General features: G+C 52.2%; 1 protein-coding gene across 2 annotated transcripts in view; it reads right to left on the bottom strand.

The window, feature by feature from the left end:
- Positions 1–21,093, bottom strand: part of SHISAL1 (shisa like 1) — a gene marked incomplete at its 3' end in the record, with an annotated part of 150,939 nt that overhangs the window by 61,991 nt on the left and 67,855 nt on the right. Inside the window, exon 1 of one of the 2 annotated variants that reach the window (XM_084749823.1) lies at positions 28–145. The exons of the other annotated variant lie outside the window; for it this stretch is intronic. Of the gene's footprint in view, positions 1–27; positions 146–21,093 lie in introns of those variants that run through there. 2 annotated transcript variants of the gene reach the window in all.

Genomic DNA, 21,093 nt, shown 5'->3' with positions numbered 1-21,093 from the left:
CTTTCCACCTGCTCCCCAGTCTGGTACCTGTTCCAAAGGACTCCAGGACTCCCCGACACCAGCAACTGGCCCGCAGGAATTCAGCCCCTTCTCAGTCCAGGTGGGCAGCCCCGTGCCAGTGCAGCCAGCGACATTCTGCCCCACCCACTTTGTGCACCTCCCAGCCTCTGGGCTAGGAGATCTCTCCTGCCAGCCTCCCCTGAGCCCGGCAGTCAGGGGCACAGGGCAGACTGCCTGCTTTTCTTTGGAGGAAAGTCTTATGTCCCTAACCTCTTAGATTTGGGTCTAAGCCCTCACTCCACATCTCTCTCTCTTCCCAGTTCTGATTTCAACTCCCATTTCATCGCTGACCTACAGGGCAAGGGGGTACTGGACTCCAACCTCAAACCTGTGGGCCTGTATTTTCCCATTGCACGCGGGAGGGGGCGGGGAAGCATGTGGTGACCCCTGCACTCCTCCCACGGGACAGCCAGGATCACTGAAAGAATGCCCTCAAGCATGGGAACAGCAGGCCCCCAAGATCCACTCCTCCAGGCCCAACTGCTGCCACCCACATTTCGGGATCACCTTTGACCTTTGAGACCTCAGTGGGACCCCAAGGAAAACTGGGCTGAGTCATAGTCCCTTGATCACCGCACTGAGTGGTTCCTTTGCACTCTGCTGACAGACAGGCTCAGAGACATTAAGAAAGCATCTCAGGGCCACACAGCTGACAAGGGGCAGAGTCAAGGCTCAAACTGAAGACTCAGCGGCTCACTTTCCTTCCCAGGTGCTGGAACTGACATGGAGGGATCCTTCCAGAACAGGCCATCCTCCTCCTTCACTGAAGGCTCTAGAAAGAATCCCATGGTATGCTAGGACCTGCTTGGCACTTCTGCTGCTTTTGAGGGTAAGGGGCTCAGAGAGGCACCAGCTGGGGCTGACCAGTGCCTTCTTTCACCTAAGCCTGTGAGGGTGAAGGAGAAGGTGCCCAACTGTCACAGCATCTGTGCCTTTGTTCCCTTCACAGATATAGCCTGGACTAACCCCCTGCACCCGCCTGAAACCACCATGTCCATGGGAACTGCTTCAGCCAATGGTTAGAGCACCAAATCAGCCGGGATAGGTGAGGCCAGGTTCCAGAGAGGACCACTAGGGAGGCAGAGCCTGCTTGGTAGCGGGGAGGGCAAAGACTTGGGTAGAGGTATTCCCCATCACACAGGGCTATGGACATAACCCAAAGCAACTCTGTGTTCCTTCTGGCTGACATAACCTTTCCAAAGAGGAAGTTTTAGAAGACCCTGCTTCAGCTGAGGTCAAAGATGGCAGGAGGCTCTTCTAAGGCCTCTGATTATTCTGTGTCAGCCTGGGGACCAGACAAATGGAGGCAACTGCGGGTCCTCATAGGAGCAGGACTAAGTAAGGTTTGGGCTCTCTAGCTCCCATTGAGACCTTGGCTCCCAGCCTTCTGCAGTGGAGACAGAGACCAGACACTCCCATGTGCACAGCAGGGGAGCAGAGCAGGTCGGGGGATGTGGGGTGTTGCACATGGTTCACTGTGTGGGATGCCTGTGTGATGTCTGATATGTTTGTGTTAGGTATGGGTGTTATATAGTATACGTTGTGTGTTTTGTGTCTGTGTTATATGTTTGTGTGTATATGTGTCATCTGTATACGCATTTTCATGTGTGTTATATGGTATGGTGTGGGGTGTTGGTGTATGTAGTGTGATGGGGTGTTAGGTATCATGGGATATGTATATGGTGTGTGTGGTATGTGCAGGGAACCAAATATAGTGTACTTTGTATGTGTGTGGTGTGACTGGGTAGCGTGTTTTCTGTGTGTACGTGTGTGGCATGTGTTGGGTGAGTGTCATAGTGTGAGGATAATGATATCTGGGGGGATATGTCATCAGATATTCAGACACAACGGGTGACTGAGAGAAATGCCAGGCACTCCTGTGTGGCCACCAGGCATGGCATGCCTCTGTGTGCTCCCAGAGGTGAGGCAGGCTGCCTTGGTGACAGGGACCTGTGTACGAGGCATTCTGGGTGGAGGTGTCCCCTCCCTTCCTCCAACAGTGATGCCAAGCAGGCTCATGTTGCAGTGGATGTAGTCACGGGCATGGTGGCTAGTGACCACTGGTTCCCAGCCTCTGGCCAGCCCAATTCCACAGGACACAGCCCAGGCCCCTGTCTGTATCCCTTGACCACCTGCTCTGCAGCCAGCCTGTGCCAGCCACATATGGACACACGTGGTCCTTCACACCTCCACATACACATACTTCCTCTACAGGTACAGGGCCCAAATCTGCCCCACCCCATCTCCCAACACTGAACAAAATCCCTTAACCTCCCTGAGCCTCAGTTTCCTCATCTGGGAAGTAAGATGACCACCAGGACCAAAGGGAGATTAAGGACCTAGCGCATTATATCAGTCCTGCTAGGCCAACAAGCAAGCACTGGCTTAATGGGCCCTTGGCCCTGCCAGGGTCCCCTTGTCCTTTGGGGGAGGAGGCTTTGCCTGGCTCCACCCCACTTCACTCTCCCTTGTCTCTGTATCTCAGTGCCCTGTGGTTGCTTTAACAATGACCATGCACGAGGAAGCCTAACGTGTCACACGCCTATTCCATTACCCACGGTTCTGAAGCTCAACAGTTCTTTCTGATGGCCCTGGATCAAGGTGTGTCTGCAGCTCCCCATCCCTTCAGGAGCTCAAGGAAAGAGCCAGGTGACCCCAGTATCCTGGAGGCTACATTGTTGCAGCCTACACAGGGGGCCACTCCAAATATCTCCATCAACGTCATCACATCTCAGCCTCTTTAACTCAACCCAACACACCAGCTGTTTCTTCTTTTCTTTTTTCTTTCTTCCTTTATTTTATTTTATTTTATTTTTTTAGACAGAATTTTAAGTAGCTCAGGCTAGGCTCAGACTCCCAAGGGTGACTCTGAACTTCCTGATCCTCCTGCGAGGATTATAGGCATGCACCACCATGCACAGTTTATGTGCTGCTGGGCATGGACTCTAAATATGTATGCTAGACACACACTACCAACTGAGTCACACCCCCAGCCTCCATTTCCCTTCTTTCTATTACATTTCCATTGTTTGTTTTGTGTGTGCACATACACGTATGTGCACACATACATGCCATGGTGCACGTGTGGAGGTCAGAGACAACTTTCAGGAGTCAATTCTCTCCTCCTGCTGTGTGGGTGTCCCAGGGATTAAACTCATTTGTCAGGCCTGGTGGGAAGGCCTTTACCTACTGGACCATCTTGCCAGCCCCGAGGGGCCCACCACAGGCTCAGGAATGGGGCTAGAGTGGCAAGGAGGAAGGGAAGTGTTTCTCAGCCTCCTTCCCCATTTAGTCTCTCCTAGAGCAGGCAGGGCCAGGTTGAGGCAGGCAGCTCACTGGTCATCTATGGAGCCATCAATATATCTGTGCTGAGTCCCTTCCTCCAATTGGAGCCGAGCTGGGAGGTGGGCCTGTGTGTGTGTGTGTGTGTGTGTGTGTGTGTGTGTGTGTGTGTGTGTGTGTGTGTGTGTTTCACAGCTGACCAAGCAGCTGCTTTCACCCAATCTCAGCACCTGCAGAGGGGAGCCCTGATCTGCACCCCAGCACCACCCTCATCCCCCGGCCTTATTTACTATTTCTCAGCCTTCGGGAGGCCTGCTCCCCCGCAAAAGCAACTGCTCACCGGGCAGGCGGGCCGGCCTGGCGATGACTCATGTTCTCTCCGTGGAGTGCAGCCTTTTCAAAGGGCTGGCTGGGGAGGAAGCTAAATTTAAAGCCAGGCTTCCCGAGAAGATCACCTGCCACGTCAAAATCACTGCCATTTAATTAGAAGTTGGGGGCATAAGGCTTTCCACCCTGCTCTCTCTGGAATCCTCCTGGGGAAGGCTGAGCGGGGAAGGCACAGCCCCAGGGGGCAAGAGCCAGATGGCTGCCCAGCTGTGACATGCCCTTCCCAGACTTCCTTCAGGGAGTAGCCCCCACTTTCCAGGGACCATCAATCTCTTCCTTCTTCCTCTTCAAGCTTTTGGGGTTCTAACCCTGGGCCTCCGTTCCCCAGTTTGAAATGCAGAGGTTTAGAGGTCCCTGCCCCTCCCCCCAAGTAAGGATAAGCCTGCATCAGGCCTCAGCTCTGTCTTCAGACACATGCTGGTCCAGGGGACTTCCATGGGACTTTCTGATCCTTGCATGGAGGGGGTGGGGTCGCCTGTTGCCTTGCTTATTTACAAAGGATGAGAGACCTTTGCTGGGACAAGTTCTTGGAGGAGCCGTGGAAGGCTTCTTGGTGGAAGGTAGAGACTCTGAAGTGAGTTACCCAGACAAAGCTTATTGGCCACTTCTACCCTTCTGCTTGGGTCAGCAAGTGAGGGCAGCTGCTCGCAGCCCTGACCTCCCTGTGTTGTAGGACCAGACCTTCCCAAAGCCAGGCTGCCCAGAGGCTTGGAAAGCCAGCTGTGGCATCAGCTCCCCACCGCTGCTGCAAGGGGAGCATGTGCAGGTCAGACTGTCCAGGTCAGACACACAGAAGTGAGCAGGGTGCATATGCCACAGCTATCTTGGGAACTTGGGAAACTCAGACTTGGAGAAGTGGCCCCAGGGATCCAGAAAACCTCTCAGAATGCATGCCCTGAAGAATGGCCCAAAGACTTGGCTGTCTATGCTGGGGATACCCTATTCTCCCTTCTCTCCTTGCCTGTGTCCTCCTGACTGTGGCTGTTACAACCACTTCCCCTGCTAGTCCGGGAGGATGTGAGGCAGGACAGCCCATGATCCTCACAGCTGAAGCACATACTCATGGCCCACCCAGGTCCAGGGATCTTTGTCCCGCTCCTATGCAGCAAGGAGGAAAGAAGGAAGGATGCAGACATTACTAAGGATGTTGATCTTTTGGGTGTAGGATGGCAAAACTATGAGGGCCGAAGATTGTGGCCCATGAGCCCTTAGAAGCAGAGGACATCCCCAATGTCCCAGGGTGAGAGGGGTTGAGTGTGACACTAGCAGGTGCTGCTGAGGTTCTCCAGGCAAGGAGGGGAGGAGCTGGGGACACTCTGGATCCTGTATACCACTATCACAGCCTGTGTGGCCTGAGCAGAGAGACCCCAGAGCTCAGTTGGATGTCTGCCCACCGACTGAGAGGCCACAGAGGGATGCTGGTGGTACGCCAAATGTAGCTTCTAACCAGTTACTCAAGAAAGACTCATGCCTGTGGCTTTGCAGAGGTCCTGCCTGATAGCTCATCTTTCCTGCTGCAACAGGACTGTGCCAGCACAGCTCTGATCTGTTTATCCCCCCTGATTTGCAGATCTCTGGTCTAGCCTGCAGAATGGAGTAGGCCCTGATCTAGTGTTTATCCTGGGAAGTCAAGGCCCTATCACTATCAGTTCAGAGGTTGTAGCAAGGGCCCTCAGGCTCCCAGGTTAATGAGGTGCCCAAGTCAGGCCACTACTGTGCGACATCAGACTACCAGGGGGCATTGGCCTCTAGGGTCATAGGGAACCAAGGGACAGGTCATCCACTTCACTGCCCCAAACTGGAAAACAAGAGGGCCTGGAGGGTTAGTGCCATGCCTCAGTTTCCCCATCTGTGCCATCACTGATAACCCCCCACCCCACAACATACACCCAGGAAGCATCAGGATAGAATGCACATCAAATTCTAGCAAGCCCAGGGGAGGTGCTGTTACAACCTGTCTTCGCAGACAGCTTCCGCCATGACAAGCTGACAATAGGGGTGACAACCAAGTGTGGGCTTCCATTCAGGCTTTAGGGACACTCTGAATCAGGTCTTGAGCCTGTGTCAGCTGGTGACCCAAGCAGGGGGTCTCCCAAAGCCCCCACTTCTTACTGTTTAGTCCCAACAGGAAGCTCGTGTTGACAGAGGGAGAGGCCAGCCAGGCCTTGGGGTATAAGCAGTGGTAACCTCCCTCATTTGGTCCACATGGGTTTGGATTCTCCACAGCTGGTGGCTCTCACTGCCTGCCCCTCCCCCACCCCATCATCTTGTATGGAACCAACCATCAGTGACCCAAAGCAGAGACCACAAAGACAAATAGGGTATACATCAAGAGGCTGAAAAGAGAGCCCTAACCACAGGCATGACCGACCTCCCCGCAAGCCAAACTCTCCTCTGCAGACCCAGAATTCCCATTCCAGTACAAGGCTAATCATGGCCCTGGCACAAGAAGAAACCTTCCTGGCTTACTAAGTGTCCTTGAAAAGTACAGGGAACAGAGCCAGGGCCAAGCCGGTGCTTAGGTTGCGGGAAAGGTGCTTCGAGAAGTGGTATAACGGGCCCCAGTCCACCACACAGCCCAGATGCTGGGCAGTTGGAGAAATCTAAGGACTCCCCATCAGCCTGGGATACCCCTTCTTGTTGGTGGGGGGAGGGGCTCTGTCTTGGGAGATTAGAGTAGGGGCCTTGCCCTATAAGCCAGTTATACATTCTCCAAGGGCTGAGCAAGGCACCCTTGGCTAGAACATGGTCTCGGCTTGACCCCATGTGTAGCCCCATGTCATAAGCTGCCTCTCAGCCTCTCTCTCTCTCTCTCTCTCTCTCTCTCTCTCTCTCTCTCTCTCTCTCTCTCTCTGACTTGCTTGATGGGGCAAGAAATTGCCCTCTAGGGTTAGGTGAGAGGGTGGGCTCAGTAGCCTATCTGCTTAACTAAAGTCAGACAGGGTACTCGGTTCCCCCAGTGTCACTCAGATAGCCCCTCAAATCTTGACAACTGTCCTGGGAGTCACTTCAGAGTTCCTCTCAGAGAACAGAGCAAGCCCAGAGAGGTTAAGCAACTTGTATAGACTCACACATTTTGGACCACCACTCTCACTCCAGGCTGCCACCCTTGACAGAGAAGAAGGCCCTGGAAGGGAGGCATGTCTGTCTCTGCCTCACTTTCCCAGCTTACTCCATGCTTACTGCTAGCCAATAACAAGGTTCTGGTGAGCTCAGCCTTGCTGGCTCCTTTCTGGACGGCCAAGCCTGTGTCCCTGCGCACATTTCCTCATGAATCTTACTAGCCCACCATGAACAAGTTATTAGTTATGCATACAAAGAATAGGGAGGACCAGAGAGGTTAAGCGTCTCTCTCAAGGTCACACAGCTAGTAATCAGAAGATGGTGCCTACGTCGTACTAGATCACAACAGCATCGTTTGTGTAGAGGAAAACAGAGCCCTACCTTGGAGCCCAAGAGGGGCCCTTACCTAGCCCTTCCCACGTAAGACATGCAAGGGGACAGGGCTGTGCAAGCAGACTTGTTCATGGTTGGCTCTTAGTCTCCCTTGACTACTGAATCCCAAGCTAAAGATGAAAGGCTGACTTCTGCCCCCAAAGCACTATGGGAGTATCCTAGAACCACCTGCCAAGATGGAACCCAGAATCACAGCCCACCAGTGACTAAGAGAGACTGAGACTGACTGCAGATGAGGAAGCTAAGAATCACTTGCCCCAGGCTACCCTGCTCTGAGCATCCATGCATCCTTCATGTCCTTCCAGGTGTGACAGCTACAAAAGAATCCCAGGCCTCTGAGTCCTGCCACGTACCAGGAATGTGTCACTTTGGGACAAGTCACTTTCCTCCTCAGTAACCTCATCTTGGAAGCAGACTTGCTATTCCTTCTTCCTGAGATGTGGCTGTATTTACCAGGGCCTTGGCAAGACCTGTGGATGCCACTGTCCTTCATCGTCCCCAGCCCCCTAAAGTCACATGCCCAGAGCTTGCTACTTCACTTGCATCAGGCTCCCCTGTGAGGAGGCTGCCTACTATGTGTCGGCATTGCTGGTGGTGACAGTACGGCCGTGTGTCACTCGATGACAAGGATGCCACTGAGAACAAGGACACTAGGAGGCTATGTCATAGTGCAAATGTCCCTCAGTAGGACAGCCTACTACTCCCAGGGTCACATTGAGCAAATCTATACTAAGGTGACTCAAGTGTAAGGTAAAACAATGGCATCGAGAGATGATGCGGTCGGCACAGAAATGGCGAGGCTGTGGCTGGCAGAGAGTAGCAAGCTGGTCCTTGTCAACTCCTCCTTCTTGAGTAGAGAGCATATGATCAAGTCAGGCAGTGCTGGCATGTACAGACACTCACAACCCCTGCCTATGCCGCATATTTGTTTCCCCAGTACCACATATTCGAAGGGACCTTGCTGCCTGCAGTGTCACTAGATGACAGAAGCTTTCCCACTGTCATAGTCCTGCGTGTGTGTGTGTGTGTGTGTGTGTGTGTGTGTGTGTGTGTGTGTGTGTGTGCTGGATGCTGCCATTGAGGAAAATGCCCTCATCTTACTTGTGACTATGTCCGCAGCTGCTGTTTGTGCCACATACTGGGTACCACTTAAGCTGGAGTCAGACGTCAACTGCACTACTGACTACTGTGCCGTGGCTGCCGTCATTGTCATCCTCAACTCCCAAACAAGCAAAGGATGAGAAGCAGTGTGCTTAGGGCTAGAGTCTGGCACCTCTTCTTGTTGCTGTGACCAGCATCCAACAAAAAGCAATTTAAGAAAGGGTTTTGTGTGGGCTCACAGTTTGGGTGTACAGTCCATCACAGCAGGGAAGGCATGGAAGCAGCTGCTCACTCTGTGCTCACAGGAAGCAGAGAGGGAGAAATGCCCGTGGTCAGTCTGCCATCTTCTTTTCATTCAGCCAAGGGAATGGCACTGTTCACACTCAAGATGGGTCCTTCCTCTTCAGTGAAACCTCTCTGGATACCCTCCTAGATACAAACTCAGGGATGAGTTTCCAGGGTGATTCTAAACCCAGTGAAGGCGACGATGAAGATGAGCTGTTGAAGCCCCACACCTCATAAACTTGACACAAACACATCACTTTTAAACCACACAGCATCCCACCCTGGCCCATAAAGTCTCTTGTCTCATAATGGAAGATGCATTTTGTCCATCCTTGAAAGTCCCCTGTAGCCTTTAAAAGTTTAAAACACTGCTCAAAAGCCCAACGTCTCTTCTGAGACCCAGGCAATCTCCTACCCATGCACTGCTATAAAAACCAAAAACCAAAAACCAAAACCAAAACAAAATTAGAAAAACCCCAAAGGCAACAACAACAACAAAAAACAGTCATATATTTCTAATAGTATTATAGAATCAATGTTCTCATTCCTCCCATTTGGAATGGGAACACGGAAAGGAGAGGGCCGACAGAGGCAAGACTCAGATCCAGAGAGGCAAACAAAACCCTGCAGACCCATATCTGGCACCTGGTACTCAGGATGGAGTTATCTGCATGCCAACAGCCTTGTGCCTGCAGCTTTTCTCAGTGTCTGTCCCATGATCCTGGTTCCATGCCCAATATCCTGGGAATCTTCACTGCAATTTAGGCTTCATCCTCAGAGCTTCATGCAATGACCTCTCAGGCCCTTCTTGCAAGGACTCTGACCCTCATCTAAGTAGTTTTCTGGAATCTCCATGGTGGTCTTTACTCTCACATCTTTCATGCCTGTAAACAAGAAGAAGGAGGAGGAGGAGGAGGAGGAGGAGGAGGAGGAGGAGGAGGAGGAGGAGAAATCTGGGCTATGCTACCAGCTGGAAATGTAATCAGACCCTTCCGGACCACAGCTGCAGTGATCTCTATACCGGCCAAGGCTGACTCAGGAGTAGGATCCCCACGGTGGCAACCTCTGTTCAGGCTTTCTTCTTTCGAATGAATTTACATTTCTATTGGAACCTTTAATTGGTGGAACCTTGACCTCAGGGCTTTTATCTCCGAGTCCCAGTGGAGACAGGAGAGTTCCCTTTGGTGATGGTAATCTCTAACAGTTAGAACTGCTTCCTTGGAGCCTTTTTGTTGGGACTGTTAGCTCTCACCCTCTCCTCTTTGCCAAATTGTAGGTGACCGGTGACGGTGACGGTGCGTCTCTCTCTTCTTTCTCTTCCACGTGGTACTTTCTGTTACTACAGACCTGGATAGAAGCATTGAACCACGCCCAGCCCGACACTCACTCTGCTATCTCAAAATTTCCCCACCTAAAAAGTAAAGGACCTAGTCCGTCTTTTACTTTTGAGTCCAGCCTCACCCAAGTTCTCTGGAAGCAGGCAGAACAAAGCTAGACTCTTTGCCTAATAGATGGGCTCTAATGCAATTCTTTTTTGTTTTTGGTTTTTTTCGAGACAGGGTTTCTCTGTGTTAGCCTTGGCTGTCCTGGACTCGCTTTGTAGACCAGGTTGGCCTCAAACTCACATCGATCCACCTGCCTCTGCCTCCCGAGTGCTGGGATTAAAGGCGTGTGCCACCACACCCGGCTTTCTAATGCGATTCTTGATAGAGTCCTGCTGCCCCTCTGAAACTTCGAGATCCCATTGGTCTTGGCTTACAGCCCTCTCTAGGACTTCTCAAACGGCTTCACACCCCTCCCAGAAACCAGTCCCAAAGGCCCCAAAACCACACACTCAGGCTTATCAAAGCATCAGTCTACAGGCAGAGCCAATTTTCTATTTCCGGCACTTTCCTTGTGGCTGTGACCAAATACTTGAAAGGAATCAGATGGAGGGAGGGAGGAAGGAAGAGAGGGAGGGAGGGAGGGAGGGAGGGAGGGAGGGAGGGAGGGAGGAAGGGAAGGAAGGAAGGAAGGAAGGGAAAGGGAGGGAGGCTCATGGTTTAAGAAGAAACACCGTCTGTAATGGCAGGGAAGGCACGGTGGCAGAAGTATGAGGCAGTGGGCCACATCGCATCTGCAACCAAGAAGCAGAGGGGGGAGGAATGCGGGTGCTCAGCTCGCTTCTCCTTTTCATTCATTCTGGAACTCAAGGCCATGAGATGTGCCGTCCACTTTCAGGGTGGTCCTTCTCTGTGAAACCTTTGGGAAATCCTCACAGACACACCCAGGACTGTGCTTGCGTGTCTTTCTAACCCAGTCAAGTTGACTATGAAGATTAACTTTTATAGTTGTAGAGCCAAAAGAGACTGTCTCTATGAGAGACACTTCTGCCAGCTGGTGGGGTGGGGGTGGGGTGGGGGAGGGAGCTTCACCGAAGATCCTCATAGCAGGAGAGATGTCAGAAGCAACAGGAAAAGCAGGTGAGGAGTGGGGATACCTGGGACCTCCCTGGATGGGTGGCAGCAAGGCTGAGGAGCCTCACTAAGGTCCCTCCCCAAAATTGGAGTTGGAGCTCAAGGCAGGAGGCTTGTACAATGGCATGGGGGCTGGTCGGAGAACGGCCGGAGGGACCCACACTTGCCACCACAGGCATGCTCACCCTCACCAGACAGGCTCCCCGTTGCCAGCATGTTGGCCTCACTGAGCAAAGCTGCTCTCCTCATCAGCCCTCCAGCTCTCAAGTACTATGCCCTCTTTGATACCCACAGTTGCCACTTAACCCACACTTCACCCTCTTGGACTTGTGAGGTAGTCAGCAAGCCTTGCCCCAACTCCATTCTCTGGACCCAGTTAAATGTAGCCCAAAGATGAGTATGCAACTCCGATCCAAAATGCCTCTCTCCTGCTCATGACCCTCCTCTAACCCTGTACTGCCCCTTAGTTAAAACCTGCAGTGTACCTGCCATCCTGCTACTTGAAGGTACCTTCTTAGCCTTGCTGAATATGGGTCCTACAGACCACAGGACCCAGCAGTGTCCTTTCCTAAGCATCTTCTCAAGTACTTGTTAGTGTCAAAAGCCACTGCAGCCATTTGTCTCCTGTGAGCATCATTCAGGGCCCCTGCATGCCTTAGGCCTTCTGCCTGTCCCAGCCCCAAGCATGGAGTCTGTCTATGCTTTATGTGTCACTATCAGGAGTCCCCTGAGGACTCAGCTCTGTGCCTCCAGTGTTTCCTGTGTCCCAGGGCTCAGTGTGTGTCAGATTTCAGAGTGTTCTTGCAGACCCAAGCTCAGTGCCTCCCACCAGGAGAAAGAGCACGTGACAGCCTTCAAAAGCCACTGGGCTGAGCTGTACAGCCCTGCCATTGTGCAACTTGATGCTGGTGGTTTGCCAGGGAGCACACTTGTCACTGGTGTCACACCTTCAGCCTCTCCTTTTGAGTGCATCTCCAAGTTTAATTACTTCTCCGCATGCCTCAAATGCAGAGACCCTCTCCTCAGCAGATAGTGGCATATGAAATTGTTGTTGATGTTTTTTTTTATATATAAAGGTGCTGTAATCCATTTCATACGCTCAACCCTTTGACTTCCCCACAAATCCACAGGTAGGCTGGGGGAATCCATCAAGGGTCTCATCGTACCATGCTATTGTTATAAACCCATTCACAAGGATCACTGCCTCCAGATCTCAGTGGTGTTGCTGGAACAGTAACAAGATAACATTGGCCACTGGGACAGAGCATGTATGTATAGATGTATGTATGTATGTATAATATGTTGGTGGATAAGTGAGGGGTAGATAAATGGATGAATATGGATGGATGGATGGATGGATGGATATGGATGGATGGATGGATGGATATGGATGGATGGATATGGATGGATGGATGGGTGGATATGGATGGATGGATGGGTGGATATGGATGGATGGATGGGTGGATATGGATGGATGGATGGATATGGATGGATGGATGGGTGGATATGGATGGATGGATGGATGGATATGGATGGATGGATGGGTGGATATGGATGGATGGATATGGATAGATGGATGGATGGATGGATGGATATGGATAGATGGATATGAATGGATGGATGGATGGATGGATATGGATGGATGGATGGATATGAATGGATGGATGGATGGATGGATATAGATGGATGGATGGATGGGTGGATGGATGGATGGGTAGGTGGGTAGGTGGATATAGGTGGATTGATATGGATGGATGGATAGGTAAACGAGTATGTGGAGTGATAGATGAGTGAATTGGTGGGTGGGTAGGTGAATAGATGAACTGGTGAATAGGTGGGTAGGCACATGGATGGATGGGTGGATGGATGGATGGATGGGTGGGTGGATGGATGCATAGGTGGATGGATTAGTAGATAAATGGGTGAGTGGGGGGTGGATGGATGGATGGGCTGTGAGTGGGTGCATGGGCAGCTGCCTATGCCTTGCTACTCATCCTTGCACTTCTCAGACCTCTGAATGTCTATTTAGCCCCCTCCCACTCTTGCTGGATTTTGCTCCCATCCTTCTCAGCTGTCTATATCACACTGGCTAGCACAGCAGCTAAATGGGGCCTTGGCAGCCAACTGCATTTTACTGCCTCCCTGCCTTAAGCCCTGCTCTGTTCTGCCCCAGGTCACACATGTCTAGTGGGTGCACCTTCCAGCAGGCTAGACCACCATCCACCCATACCAGAGCCATGGCCACCATCATCATCACCATCTAAAAGTCAGCACAGCCATTCTTCCACCCAGGCACTGTGACCAACACCGGGTGCTAGCCTTATCTTCTGTGCCTTAAATGTGGCCCCAGCTACACGAGATAGTGGAGATGATGTCAGCGCATGCCACGTCCCGGGGACTAACCAAGAGAAGTAGCACTCTATGCTTTTGTTGTTATTATCACTACTGGAAGCCAGGGTCGCCACATGCTGAGAAAGTGTTCTACTATAAGTCGCACATCCAGCCTTGTTTTTGCTTTTTATTTGGAGACAGGGTCTCACTAAATTCCTCAGTTTGGTCTTCAGCTCTCTGTGTGTACCAGGCTGGCCTCAAACCTGCCATCCTGTCTCAACCTCTTTCCTGAGTAGCCGACATTATGTAGGTTTACGCCATGCACCATCCCTGTCGGGCTGTGATATGTCTGCCTTGCCCACCAAATGGTGGGCTTCTGGAAAGTAAGACCCCAGCTTCCCAGCTTCCCCAGAGAGGCATGATACATCTAATAAGTATTTACAAGGTGCCCAGGGGCTGGACACCTCAGTGAGTATGGACTGATCCCAAGACACAGCCCAAACCCTTGACATCTGTTGAAGAATGGTGGTCAGATGGTGGGACCGTGGATCTGTCTAAATAACAGCAAATGGGACAACCCACAGGGCCTGGTGGGTACCACTCTTCCCTAGATGTTCACCTGCAGCAGTTACTAAGCCTTGAGCCCTCTCCCTTCTAGAACAGAGCAGAGTGCCTCCCAGGGATAGAAGGTGACCTTGTTCCTTCTATAGCTCAATGTCTGAGACTGGCCTGGGACACAGCAGTCCCATTGCCCAACCCCTGCTGTGTGCCATACTCCCCACAGTGTGGACAGCTGCTGCTGGTGTCTCTGGGCACATGGATAAGCTGCCAGCTGTTGAGGGACAGGGGAAGTAAGTGCCTGGGCGGGAAGGACTTCCACCTTCACATGTGCTGAGCCAGCACCTGGCTGACATTCCTATTTCTGAACTCTCCGTAGGACGAAGACACCCTTTTTGCCACTTAGGAAGGGGAGACCTTAAGCCTGCTGTCGAGAAGAGCCTGCCCCTGCCTGGCCTCAAGGTGTGGAGCTGACTGCCTACCACCCTGTTTCTGCCCAAATCGAGGGTGGCAGGCTGCACTCAGTCCCCATCTATGCCTGCAGCCCTCCAGCCTTGCTAGCAGCATGCTCAGCTTGACCTCCCATATCCACTTGCAGAAACAGGGGGGAAAAAAAACCTAACAGCCAAGTGTTTCCACAATCCCAGGTCAGGCACACCTGGACCTGGTGGCACTGGAGGAGTCCCTGCACCTCTCCCAGCCTTCTGTCCTGTGTCAAATAGGGTGTGAGTGTACATGGCATACAGTGGGAGCTTCCGACCCGCGGCACATGCCTCCTGCTTGCTCATGGGACAGCTGCTTCCGTGATGATGTTTGGAGAACAGAGAGCAGCCCTTGCTCATTGCGAGAGTGGTGGTGGTGGTGGGGGACCCTCAGGATGTTCCAGACTAAGAACCCTAACAGTTGCTTCCTAAGCTGGAAAATACCATCTGTATGGGCTGCAACTCCCTGGTAGAATTCTCCCCACACTCCCAGAGGCTAATGAGTATCCTCTGGTCTCTGCCTAGGGACATCACATCAAATGACATGTGTGGGTCAGGGACTGTCATCCTAGAATTTCACAACCTTGTGGGTGGGGTGCCTCACGGGTAACAAATTCAGACTAAATAGACCCTCGGGCCACCCCCCCCCCAATCAGTCCCCTGCTGGAGCTCTGTGTCTGTTCCTAACTGGCCACTGGGCACATTGGGAGATCCAAGGAAAGAGTACTGTAGTGATGGTATGCCTGGCCCCTCAGCCCTCCATACTCCCTGTGCAGCACCAAGCCGCCCCCTTCTTTCAATCTAGGACTAACCGAGATTGGCTCATGTGAGCCTTCCCAAAATGCCAGTGTCTCATCAGGACCCCAACCCAGCTCACCCACCCCTGAATGTTCTCCCATCAGTACCTTTTCTGTTGTTATCTCTTGCTCTGCCCCTGGCCTCCCAGCCCCTAGGCAACTTGCTTTCTATCCTTGTTACAAACTCATCGCTTTGATCTAGGTTTGATCTCCGGAACGAGTAGGCACTGGTGAGTCTATCTGTGCCTCCCATGAGCTTTAGGGACAAGCTACCAGATGAATAGGTACACCCTCGGGTACCACTTTGAGGGCAGCAATTGCCTGGGGCTCTGGAACCTGGGTGGAGCCTAGGCAGGTGGCTCTCATTCGGGCACTGGGGTTTTCTCTTTTCATTTATCGGCAACCGAGAATCTAAACACAGAGAGGGAGAGGGACACTTGGTGGCAATGAAGGTGAGGCCAGAGGGGACACAGGGAAGTGTGCCGATTCCTTTGTGGTTTCTCTCGAGAGGGAATCTAATTCCCACACAGCTGTGGGCTTTGTTTCATTATTTCTGGGGCTCTCTTCAGCTCTCTGCTGCCCACGGTTACATGGTATCCTTACATAAAGTTATCTCAACAATGAAATTCATGAGATCTGGCTCTTGCTGGTATAGGCCAGGCTCAGTGCGTGCAGAGAACAGCCGTTGGGGCTGGAATGTGACCCAGGATTGGGATTTGGATCTGCTCCTGACACCAGGGGCAGGAAATAGAAGAGATTGGTCTTTGGAGAAACCAAGTGCTGGGCTGGGCTGGGCTGGGACCCAGAGTGACGCCCACCCCAGGTCTCCTACATTCAGCTATGTGGGCCTTCAGCTAAGAGCTCTGCTGCCTCAGATCCTGTGTGCTGATGTCCTTCCTCTTCTCAGGAGAGAGCCTCTGACATTCCTACACCCTCACACTTTGCTCTCTTCCTTCTCCGCCACCATTCTCTCCCCGACCCCCAGGTCGGAATGAGGGGCGCTCCCCTAGTTTCTGGTTTGAGGGACCGAGGCGTAGGTGAAGCCATTTGCTCTGTGAAGGGATTCTGAGACTTGCCTGGCAAGCTCAGGTTTCCCATATGTGCCCCTCAGCGGCCTCAGTGGTCCATGGTCTCCCCTTCATCTGGGCTATAGCTAGTCGCACATGGCAACTGACAGAACTGTAACAGGCTCTGAGACCTTAGCACAACCGACTCCATGATGAAAGTCCAGTGAAGACTGTAAAACTCAGTAGTACATAGACAGAGTCACCTGCAGAAATGAAAACATAGATCTAATCCATCGACGCCCACAGTTTTGGGAATGTCTTTAAAGGTACCAGCCTTGCTCTTTGGCTTCTGTGGTTCTGCTTCTGGCTGTTTTCAACTGAAATATGTCAACCCAGGATATGGTTTCGCACTTAAAAAGCTGAGAAAGGCTCAGGGCCACACTGGGATCCCAAACACCCACCATACCGGCCGGCTTCCTGCTGGCTTAAACCTGTGTCCCAGTAATCTTCTTTGGTAGATAAACACTAGCCAGCTTCCTAGGTCTGCAGCTGGTTTCCTTGCACACTGCTGCCAAGAGTTGAACCGGCTTCAGATTCATATGCAAAGTCCAGGCTTTTGGTCTCAGAATGTGACTTTGTGTAGAAGGAGCCTTGCTGGGACAGGGAGTAGCCAGGGCGCGCTCATCTCACCACAAACGGTCATTTTTGGACACAGGAACAGGCATGCTAGGAAAGCCATGCTTGCGCTGAAGGCAGAGTGGTGTGTCTCATAGGATCAGAGGGACGTGGGCAGATACTGAAGGAAGCCTGGATGGCTGCTTCCGCCACACCATTACAACGAATGTCACCTGCCCTCACATCGATCCTTGATTGTGGACGTTGTATTGCACACTCTTCAGTCAGCGGCACCCATAAAAGACAGACTTAGGAAGTGAAAGGTGTCACCGTGCTGTACCCAGTCACCAACTTTCTGCCCTACTCTGTGCAGGTGGCTCTCTGTGCATTTCCGATGTGTGTGGGGAGCATTTGAATGGAAAGAGCAGACGAAGTCTTGAGTAAATGTGTTTTGTTGACAGCCGTGTCAACAAACAAATGCACCAGACCCCATAGGACTGGCAAAGCCTTCCTCCGGAGTCAGGCTCCAAGGGATGGCAAAGCCTTCCTCTGATCCAAGTGCAAATGTTGGCTGTGTGTAAAAACCAGCAACTGACGCCTAGGAGGAGAAACCTAGGAGGACTCTAAGACCTGGGTGAAGCAACTTGAGACATCTCACCTTCAGAGACAGCCTCACAATGTCCTTAATAAATGCACTGGGCTTCCGGGGTGGCGTGTCAATGCTGCTCCATCAGAGCGCACAACCCACCTGACCCCAGCTTTTCTGTTCATGTGTCTGTGTATCCGCTTTTTCTTCATTTCCTTACCTCCCCAGTCAGGTAAAGTGTAAAGTGTAAAGGACATGGTGGACATACACATCACCCTCCACGTCTTTACTGCCCCTGTGTCACCTCATTGAGACCAGCCTCCAAGGAGGAAATCCTGCCCAAAGGCAGCTCAGAAGACCAGGGCTCTGAAAATATGTCCGGGGGTGGGGGTGATTTGAAGGCCCAGGGGGGAACCTGGCCCAGCCTAAGAGAGGTCAGGCTCTTCAAGAAAATGCCACGGAACAGGCAGTCTTGGATGTTTCATGACAAACAAAAACTGGAAATCCCTAAGCCACTCATGCAGGGAGTGGGGGGGAGCGGGGGGAAGGCTCAGAGCCTACACATTGGTTGGGCCTCAGTATCCCCAGGTCCTGCTCTTAAAGTCAACCCACATAAGGACACCTGTCACCTGTGAGACACTTGGGCAAGGTTAGATTGGCTATGCAGACTTCACAGAGCCTGGAGCTGCCCTCCGGAGGATTAAAAAAAAAAGTCCCCCAAACCAGAGGCTGAACATTCCCTAACAAAAGACAGAGCGACTCTGGAGAAAGACCTGTGCCCAGCGCTGCTGCCCGCCAACAACCTCCCCGCTCTGATGAACAAGGCTGGCCACCCACCGGTCCTTTTGTTGGCTGAAAGGGAGGGCTAAATGGGGAAGCTGGCAGATGTGGCCAGCTCTGAAAGATACCACCTGGGATTTTGCTCTCCTCATTGAAGACAGAATCCCCCAGCGACACGCAGTCTCTCTTTGCTGGCAGGTTTAAGGCTTTGTGTAAACAGGAGCTAGAGAAAGAAAAAGAAACAAGCTTGCCAAGGCCTGTTCCTGGCCAGGCTCCGGGCTCTGGGCTTTGCATGTGGTTTCTTCATTCCACCACGATTTTACAAAAGACGATGAAAGAGCAGGGGCTGAGCCCGCTTTGGAGGGTCATGGCCTGGGTGTGGCTTCACCGTGTGCCCCCATGAGGCTCAGGTATCCAGAGGCTGGGTATGTAAGAGTGATGGAACCTTTAAGAGGCTGGGCCTGGTGGAAGAGTGTTAGGTCACAAGCAGTGGGGAGCATGTCCTCACCCTGACTAAAGTCACTCCTCCCTCCAGCCCCCACCCCCAACCCCTAGGATTTCTCTGTGTAGCCTTGGCTGTCCTGACTTGCTTTGTAGACCAGGCTGGCCTTGAACTAAGAAATCTGTCCACCTCTGCCTCCCTGAGTGCTGGGATTATAGGCATGCATCGGCACACCGGACTGATTAAGGTCACTTTCATGATCTCTCCCAGCCACTCTGGTTTCCCACTATTTCATCTACCTCATAACCTTTGTTAGACACAGCCTTATGCTGTTTGGACTTTCAGCTTCTGAAACAGTAACCTAAATGAACCTTTTTTTTTTTCCTTTGTAAAACAGTCTGCCTTGGGTATTTTACTATAGTAACGGAAAACAGACTAAGACAGGGTGCCAGGTGGTGGAGTTACCCATCTGACTGCCAGGCTCCAGTTAAATCTACTCGTGCACTAAAGACTATGCTTTCAGGGATCATTTCTGTAGTTTGTTACTAATAACTGTGCACTAGTTTCGGGGACTTTCAATGAAAGGGTGTGTCCAAGGAAGAGAGATTGCACGTGGTGCTGGTTAAAGTAGAGGAAGGAGCATCAGGGGTTCAAGGCCAGCCCCAGGGACATAGCAAGTAGATCCAGGATTGAGGAGCAGATGAAGGGATGAGCTGTTGCGATCTGTTCTTCAAGGAATCCTGCTGAGGGCATGAGGGCTCAAGACTGAAGAAGGGGGCTTCCAGAGGAGAACTGATGAGCAGGACTCTAAGTGGCCGGAGTTAGCCTCCTAGAGAACTCAAGGCAGCTGCTGGAGCTTGGGCCAGTCTCAGGAGGCAGTGTATGTGGAGTGGGGGGCTGTGGGGGGCATGCTTAACCAAAGATCTGGCAGAGTGTGACCAGCCAAGACCTGCACACACTTGGCAAGGCTCAGCAGTATCATAGATATGGTGAAGAGGGAGGGTGGGTGTCCAAGGTCAGGAGAAGGATGACGAAGGTCATACTGAGGTCCTGATGATGCCAGCACCCAGAACTTTGGAGCCTCTGTGTGTCCTGACAGAGCTGAAGTCTCCAGCCATGGTCTTGGGAGGAGCTGGGGGTGGGGTGATGATTTAGCCCAGGGGTGATCTGTCTTGGGATGCTACCTCAGAGTCTCTAGTAAGGCCAACAGTCAGGGTCCTTGTGACTACAGAGGCCCATCCAGCCTGGCGCTGGCCGCATAGGAGTTTATGCAAAGGACCAGGGGAAGCTCTGGCTGTGACTTTCATTCTACACTTTCCTGTTAGGAAGCCATTTCTTCCTGGTTCACATCTATCTTCCCATGACCCTTGGCAGGACCACTGTCACTAGCAAGTGCCAGAAGGTGGCTGCCCAAGTTCCCTCTAAAGGAGAAGAGTTCAGAGGATACTAGGCTTTGGGACCCAACAGGGCCTTCCCTGTCCCCAGCAGGGACTAATGTGGCCTGACAGAGAACAACTCAGGCCAAACAGGAAGGAGCTGGGTCTTGCAAACTAAGGGGGAGGTGTGAGCAATGGCATTGGCCAGAACATACTCCGATTAACTTCCAAATGTTACAGTACCCCAGGCAAAACCACACTCTGTCCTTTTCTGGGGCAAAGCCTGGCCTGTTAAGTTAAGCCTGTGACACGGGGGATTTGGACAGCCTAAGTGGGTGGCTCTGAGCACCTTGTACACACAAAAGGGACTCTGTCATTTGTCCCCTGCTGGCCCTCCTCTGCCCGGTAGCTCAGGGTTTTGCAAATTGACTGTTCACAGGGCAAGTCCACCACATGCAATACAATCTGGAGAGAAAATTCTCCGCGGGAGGCAGGAAAGCATTTTTCACTACCACAGCTCCGTGCCCTGCAGTGTCTTGGGCTGGTGACAGCTGGCAGAGCCTGGGGACCAAAGTGGAGGAATTCAGGGCTGGGGCCAGCACGTCATGTCCTTCCAGCCAAGACGTGTCCCTGATGCATATTTCTGGTGGTGTGTCAAGTGGCTCCATCCGGCTGATGAAGAAGGGGCAGGGAGAGTGTTCGGGGAATGGCACTTTCCCTGGGGGAGGCACCTTCTTCCTGGTGACTCAGTGAGGGCTCCGGGCAGAGTGACTGTGGAATCAAACTACAATCTGACTCTGGTTCTTAGTCATCCTTGGTGTCCAGCATGGCTAGCCAACCTGCCACATCAAGCATTGCATGCACCTCTCAAGGCTGAAAAGCAACACTGCATCACCCACGGAGTCAGCTGACAGCTTCCAGGCAGCTGCTGTTGCTGAGAGAAGTGTGCCAGGTCCTCCATCCTACCTGCAACCAGTGCATCCCTGCCGTGGCCGTTGCAGGAGGCCTGGAAAGCTGTGATGCTCGGTAGAAAGATGACAATCTTTGGGTCCAGCTGTGCTTCAGCATCTGGGGTCCCCCTGGAAGACACTT

The sequence above is a fragment of the Acomys minous genome, assembly GCF_964271855.1.
Source record: "Acomys minous genome assembly, chromosome: 12".
NCBI lineage: Eukaryota > Metazoa > Chordata > Mammalia > Rodentia > Muridae > Acomys > Acomys minous.
This window is presented reverse-complemented; position numbering and strand designations above follow the sequence as displayed.